The sequence below is a fragment of the Corvus hawaiiensis genome, chromosome 4 (genome assembly GCF_020740725.1).
Source record: "Corvus hawaiiensis isolate bCorHaw1 chromosome 4, bCorHaw1.pri.cur, whole genome shotgun sequence".
NCBI classification, from domain to species: domain Eukaryota; kingdom Metazoa; phylum Chordata; class Aves; order Passeriformes; family Corvidae; genus Corvus; species Corvus hawaiiensis.
The window spans coordinates 15172051-15177660 of record NC_063216.1 but is presented as its reverse complement, the minus strand read 5'-3'; the positions used below and the strand labels follow the sequence as shown (position 1 = coordinate 15177660).

The window sequence follows — 5610 nt, the reverse complement described above, 5'->3', positions numbered from 1 at the left end:
AAACTGCTGTGTGCCTGGGGTGTGTGCGTGTTCGGAGGAGCCATCCCCGCACGGCCAGCGCGCTGAATACAGCAAATACCCGCTTCTTGGATTTTGTCTCAGAAGTGTCTCTTGGCTCGGTTTGGGGCCAATCACCCTTGCAGTGCCTAAAGGGGCTCCCGCAGAGCTGGAGGGGGGCTGGGAGCACCCGGAAGCGGGAGCACCCGGCACCGGGAGCAGCCAGAGCTGGCAGCACCTGCATCTTGGCCCAGCCAGCTGCCGCCAGGTTTGGTGGTGCCTGAGCAGGGCGGGGACGATGCCAGGGACATCCCGCAGTGACGTCTCCCCTGTTCCGCTGGGCGTGCGCTCGGTCCCAAACCGCACGCCCATCCTGATCTCAGTCTCACTCCATGTTTAGACACGCTCACAGCCCCGGATTTCATCCCATGCCAGTGGCAGACCCGTGCAGCCCCAGACCCAATGCCAAGGCCGGGCCGGAGGCAAATGCCACATTTAGCCTTCACGCCAATGGCAGCTCTAATGTAAAACCCAGCCCTAACGCCGAGGCCAGTCCCAATTCCAGCCCCTTCCTAAATGCTCAGCCCTAAACCAAATGCCACGGTGAGCTCAAAGGCCAAAGCCAGCCGCAACTGCAACGCTAAGATTTCAGTTCTGTCTTAATTATTTCAGTTATAAAACAGGGAGTTATAAAATGGGATTAATTCTTATTGTGAGGCCTTCAGGCCAGCTGCCGACGACTGCTGAATGCCACACTCCGGTGGCGTTTTTTATTTAATTTTTATATTTGATAGGGTTCCATTGTCGCTGAGTTTTGGTAATGCCCGGGGTGTGATGTCATTGACCCACCACCTCTCGACCAATCAGATCGCTCCGCTACGTTCTGGCCCCGCCCCTCATTGTTTCCTCACAATGTGGAACCTTGGCGCTCGATTCCCATTGGCTGCCGCCCAGGGGGTGGGGCTTAGGCTGCCTATATAAGGCGGCGGCGGTGGCGGGGCCTCAGTCGCTGTCCCAGCGCGGAGGCGGCAGCAGCGGAGCGGAGCGGGCGGAGACGAGCAGAAGCCCCAAGGCCGGAGCCCCGGGAGCCGCCCGGCCCTCAGCGCCGCAGCACTGGAGCCCCGGGGCGGGGCGTGTGCGTGGGGGTGGCCGGGAGGGAGATGGGATGCGCCGCTGCGCCGTTTCTCGCCGCCGATGCGCCTTTTCTCGCTGCCACCCTTCTCAGGTACCTGCGCCGGACCCTCCAAATGGGAGTGGGAGCGCCAGCACCCCCGGCTCGGCAAAGGTAGTGACGGGCAAGTGCCGGGGCAACGAGGGACAGCAACCCCGGCTCGGCAAAGGTAGGGCCCCAGCAGCGCCGGGGCAACGAGGGACAAAATCAGAAGAGTTTGGGCACCACCCGCAGCCTGCCAAAGGTAAAACATGGTAAACAAGGTAAAACAAGGTAAAACAAAATAAAATTGGCAAAAATCACATCAAATGCCTTGAATGATCTTTGCTCTCCCAGCGAGTCCCTTGCGATGCAAACAAATCCCAAAGCCCCCGCCCTCCGCCATGGGGGAGGAGGCCGGAGCCCCCCCGGCCCCAGCTGGGGCGAGGAGCACGCATGGCCCGGGACTGTCTCCGTCCCTCCCCGTCCTCGGCGGTCCTGTGGTGTCTTCAGGCCTCTCCTGTCGGGGAACGATCGGGAGTGGGGGGATCTCTGTCCCTGTCATGCCGGGGGATGCTCGGGGCGGTCCCCCCAGGGCTGAGAGGGACAGAGACCCCCTGGCCCCCAGGAAAAAAAAGAAAAATAGAAGGGAAGGTCCGGACCAAGAATGGCTATCCCACTGTTCTTCACAGCTCAAAGGCTGCGGGCAGCTCTTCCCGCTGTCCCGTCTGTCTCACAGACGGGGAGCCCCTTCTGGCCGCCGGGTCCCTGCGCCGACAGCCCCGAATTAAAGGGGAACAAAGAGCCGCCCCCCCCAAATCGGAGAGGGACCGAGAGCACCCCCGCACCCCCTAATCAGAGGGGGAAGGAGAGAGTGCCGGACCCCCCAAAATAGGAGGGAGATGGATATGTAGTGATATTTATGGATATGTATAGTTATATTTATGTATCTATATAGTTATAGATTTATATAGTTGTATTTATATGTTTATATAGTTGTAGTTATAGATCTGAGTAGTTAAATTTATATATGTAGTTGTAGATGTATATCTTTTTAAAAATATATGTCGTTATATTTATAGACGTGCATAGTTGCATTTATACATGTGACAGAGGGGGTGTTACAATCCGGTTTAAACCCAGGAAAGCAAAGCAAGCTAGGTCTCTGAGCATAAACTGGAAAGAACTTAGAAGGTTCAAGACATTCCCAGAAATGAGATTAAAACCAAACGAGGTTAGATGTTGTTGCCAAAAAATGGATATATTTTATTTAATAGTAGAGATGCAAAGAGAAGGGGAGAGAAAAGAGAGAAAGAAATAGATAAAAGAAGTGTGCGTGGGGGGTGGGGGAACAGGGAGAGGTGACAGGGGTTAGATGGAAGCAATCACCCGTCTGAGGGTCCCAACGACGTCTCCTTGCTCCCCTCCATCTGCTCTGCTGCTGGTGAGGGTCCCCCGCTGCCGTAGCCACGCCGCTACATGCTGCCACACGCCATGCCATGCTGCCACATGCCACACTGCCACACGCCATCATACCACACCCCAAAGAGGGCAGAATTCTGTGGATTAATATACGCTTTGGGCCAAGTGGGAATGCCCACGTGCCTCTCTTGCAGGGGCTGGCTTGACACACTGTCCCTTGCAACACTGAGGGTCTGTTGCATCATCTCTGGTGCTCTGGTGCAGGGTCTGGGGACCCCTTTGGGGGGGGCCCCTGTGATGGGCCATGTCACCCCCTTCTGCTGTGGATAAGCTTCCTCCCCCCTGGTGAGGACCCCTCAGCTGGGCACAGTTGGAGGATGGGCAGTCACTGCACCTCTGACCAGAGGCGTTTCCAACACACCCCCAAAGCCTCTCCTCCCTCCACCCTTTGGTGCAGGGTCTGTGCGAGCCTGGCAGCTGATAGCCCTGGGGCTGTGGTCCTCATCTTGGAGGTGTTAAGCCTGTGCTCAGTGAATGTCCCCAGCCCTGAGTTGTTACTTTATCTTCTCTTCATCAGCGAGCAGTGTCAGGCCTCAGTCAGGGTGTGGTAGTCTTCTCTGCAGCTTTTGTAATACAGTTTAAAAAGTCCTTTGAGAAAATGTTTAAGTCATAAAATATAATATTTCAGTCTCTGATGGGGGCTGCGGAGAGGTGGCACTGAAGGTGTTATAAATTTTTTTTCAGTCTCGGTTGTACGGTTTTGGGTGTGGGTTTCCCATTTCGAGTTGTGTGGTGTGGGTTCGGGTTTTCTCGTTTCAGGTTGTATGGTTTGGGTTCGGGAAGGGGAGGCAATGAGAGTGGGCATCTGAGAGGTGGCCCTTCAGAACGAAAAGGGGATTCCAGAGAAAAGGGCAGGGGGAGCCCTTGTCATTCCTTCAGATAGACAGCATCAGAGGCCAATCGTCTCTTGAGCCTAGGCTATGGTAACAACAAATCACTCGATGCCCCGTGAGGCATAAGGTGGACCCTGGATACGAGCCAGCCTAGAGCCTAGGGGTGTGAAAGACTGGCCAGTGGACAGTGGACTTGAGGGGGGAACCAATGGGAAGAGCTGGTGGCACTCAGGAGAGACTAGGTCCTCCTGCAGCAGTCCGTTGCACGAAGAGTACCTCTGCCTCATTGCGGAGAAGGGCTACTCCCTTCTCCGAGCTCCCAAGCGGTGGTGTATTTTATTAAACCAGTAAACCCTGTTCAACGGTGACTGGCCCACATGTTTATTTCAAAGGGACAGTGATGTTGAGGTGCTGGTGGGACTGAGGGGTGTGGGGGAGCAGAGGGGAATGGTGGGGACTGAGGGGACAAAGAAGTGGCAGAGGCTAAGGAGGGTGGTGGGAATGAGGGAACTGGGAGAGCTGAGAGGGATTGCAGGAACTGAAGGGTCTGGAGAGAGCTGAGGGGGATGGTGGGGCTGAGGGAACTGGGAGAACCCTGGGGAATAGGTGGTGGTACTGAGGAGACGGGAAAGTGGCACAGGCTGAGGAGGATGGCGGGTTTAAGGGGACTTGAAGGGTCTGAAGGGACTGAGAGGGGTGAGAGGACTGTGAGGGTCTTAAGGGCCTGGGGATGCTGTGGATTTGCCAAGGGGATGGCAGGGCTGAGGGGGTGGACAGGGAGCACAGAGGGGTCCAGGACTGAAGCTCTGTCAGGCTGTGGAACCACTTACAGAGCCTCCACTTCTGCCATGACTGTCCAGAACAAGTTAAGAGCAGCTAGGAACTGACAGGGACCCACATGGAGAAGCAGAAGGCCACCAGCAACAGCAGTGAATTGGGACCTGCTGCTGCCGCCCGAGACCCTGGGTGAGGCCCCAGGGCCGCTGAGGCAGGGTGGGCGTGAGGCTGGCGTGGGCTTTGGCTGCGGGCACTGGCCGGCTGGGCAGGAGCGGGCCCTGCCCGTGCTGGGGCCGCTCAGCGCAGCTGCCCCGGGCGGCACAGGGCATATATTGTTATATTGATGCATGTATATTGATCTGTTTAGATCTGTAGTTATAATTACATACTTGTACAGTTGTGTAGCTGCATAGTTCTGTTGCTTGGGTTTTATGGATTTATACATCGGTACATTGATATTTGTATTTTTATAGATAGGTTTGTTATGTGTGTATTATATATGTCATGTCATGTCATATCTCATATGAAATATGCAATATATATTTACATCTGTATGTTGTTATGGTTATATGTATATTTACTTATATTTATGTATGGAGTTGTATAATTCTATAATTCTATTTATTTACTTCAGGAGCTCGGATTCTTTACAGAAGGATATCGGTATCTTTGTATTTGTATATGGGCTGTACAGCTGTAGTAATATGTAATAAATTGTTAAACTTCAACTGATACTTGTGTATAGTGAGTGGTTGTAGAGGGTTGCAATAATTTAATTTTTTTAACTAAAGTTGATATTTGTATGTTTTTACATAGCATGATTGTAACAATAAATTACTTTTTTAAACTTAAATTTATATTTGTATGTTTATATATTGGCAGCATGGGAGTAGCAATTTAAAATTAATTTTTAAGCTTAAGTTGATTTTTGTGTACTTGTACATTAGCAGTGCAAGTGCAACAATCTGCCATAACTTCAAGCTTTCAACTGAAATAAGTGTAGGTTCATGCTATCCAGAGCAATGAGCAGATGTAGACATGATGATGCTGGAGGATTTTGGCCATGAAAATCTCCAGCCATGCCCAACAGATCCCCCCATCTGCAGTCAGTCTGGGCAGGGAAATGGCACATTTGGGATGGCAGCAGAGCCACACTTGGGTGGGTACAGGCTCGCTGCAGAGGCCTGCTGAGAAAACGTGACTCCCCTGAGCGTACAACTGCAACCAGGAGCCACCCAGGGAGGAAAACTCCACCCCCATCCCCCAGGGAGCTCTTTAGGAAGTGCTCCAAGTGTCCCTCTAAAGGTCATCCTGAAGAGCAGCAGCAATCAGGGATCCTAAGCCAGCTGTGCTGCCTTTGGCAGCACTTTG

General features: G+C 53.1%; 1 long non-coding RNA gene across 1 annotated transcript; it reads left to right on the top strand.

Annotated features, from left to right (window-relative positions):
- The first annotated feature begins 1029 nt into the window (after positions 1-1029).
- On the top strand, positions 1030-1470 carry LOC125324300. The gene is made up of 2 exons (XR_007202917.1): positions 1030-1132; positions 1223-1470. It is a non-coding gene; the product is annotated as an uncharacterized LOC125324300 (long non-coding RNA).
- Positions 1471-5610: the final 4140 nt, after the last annotated feature.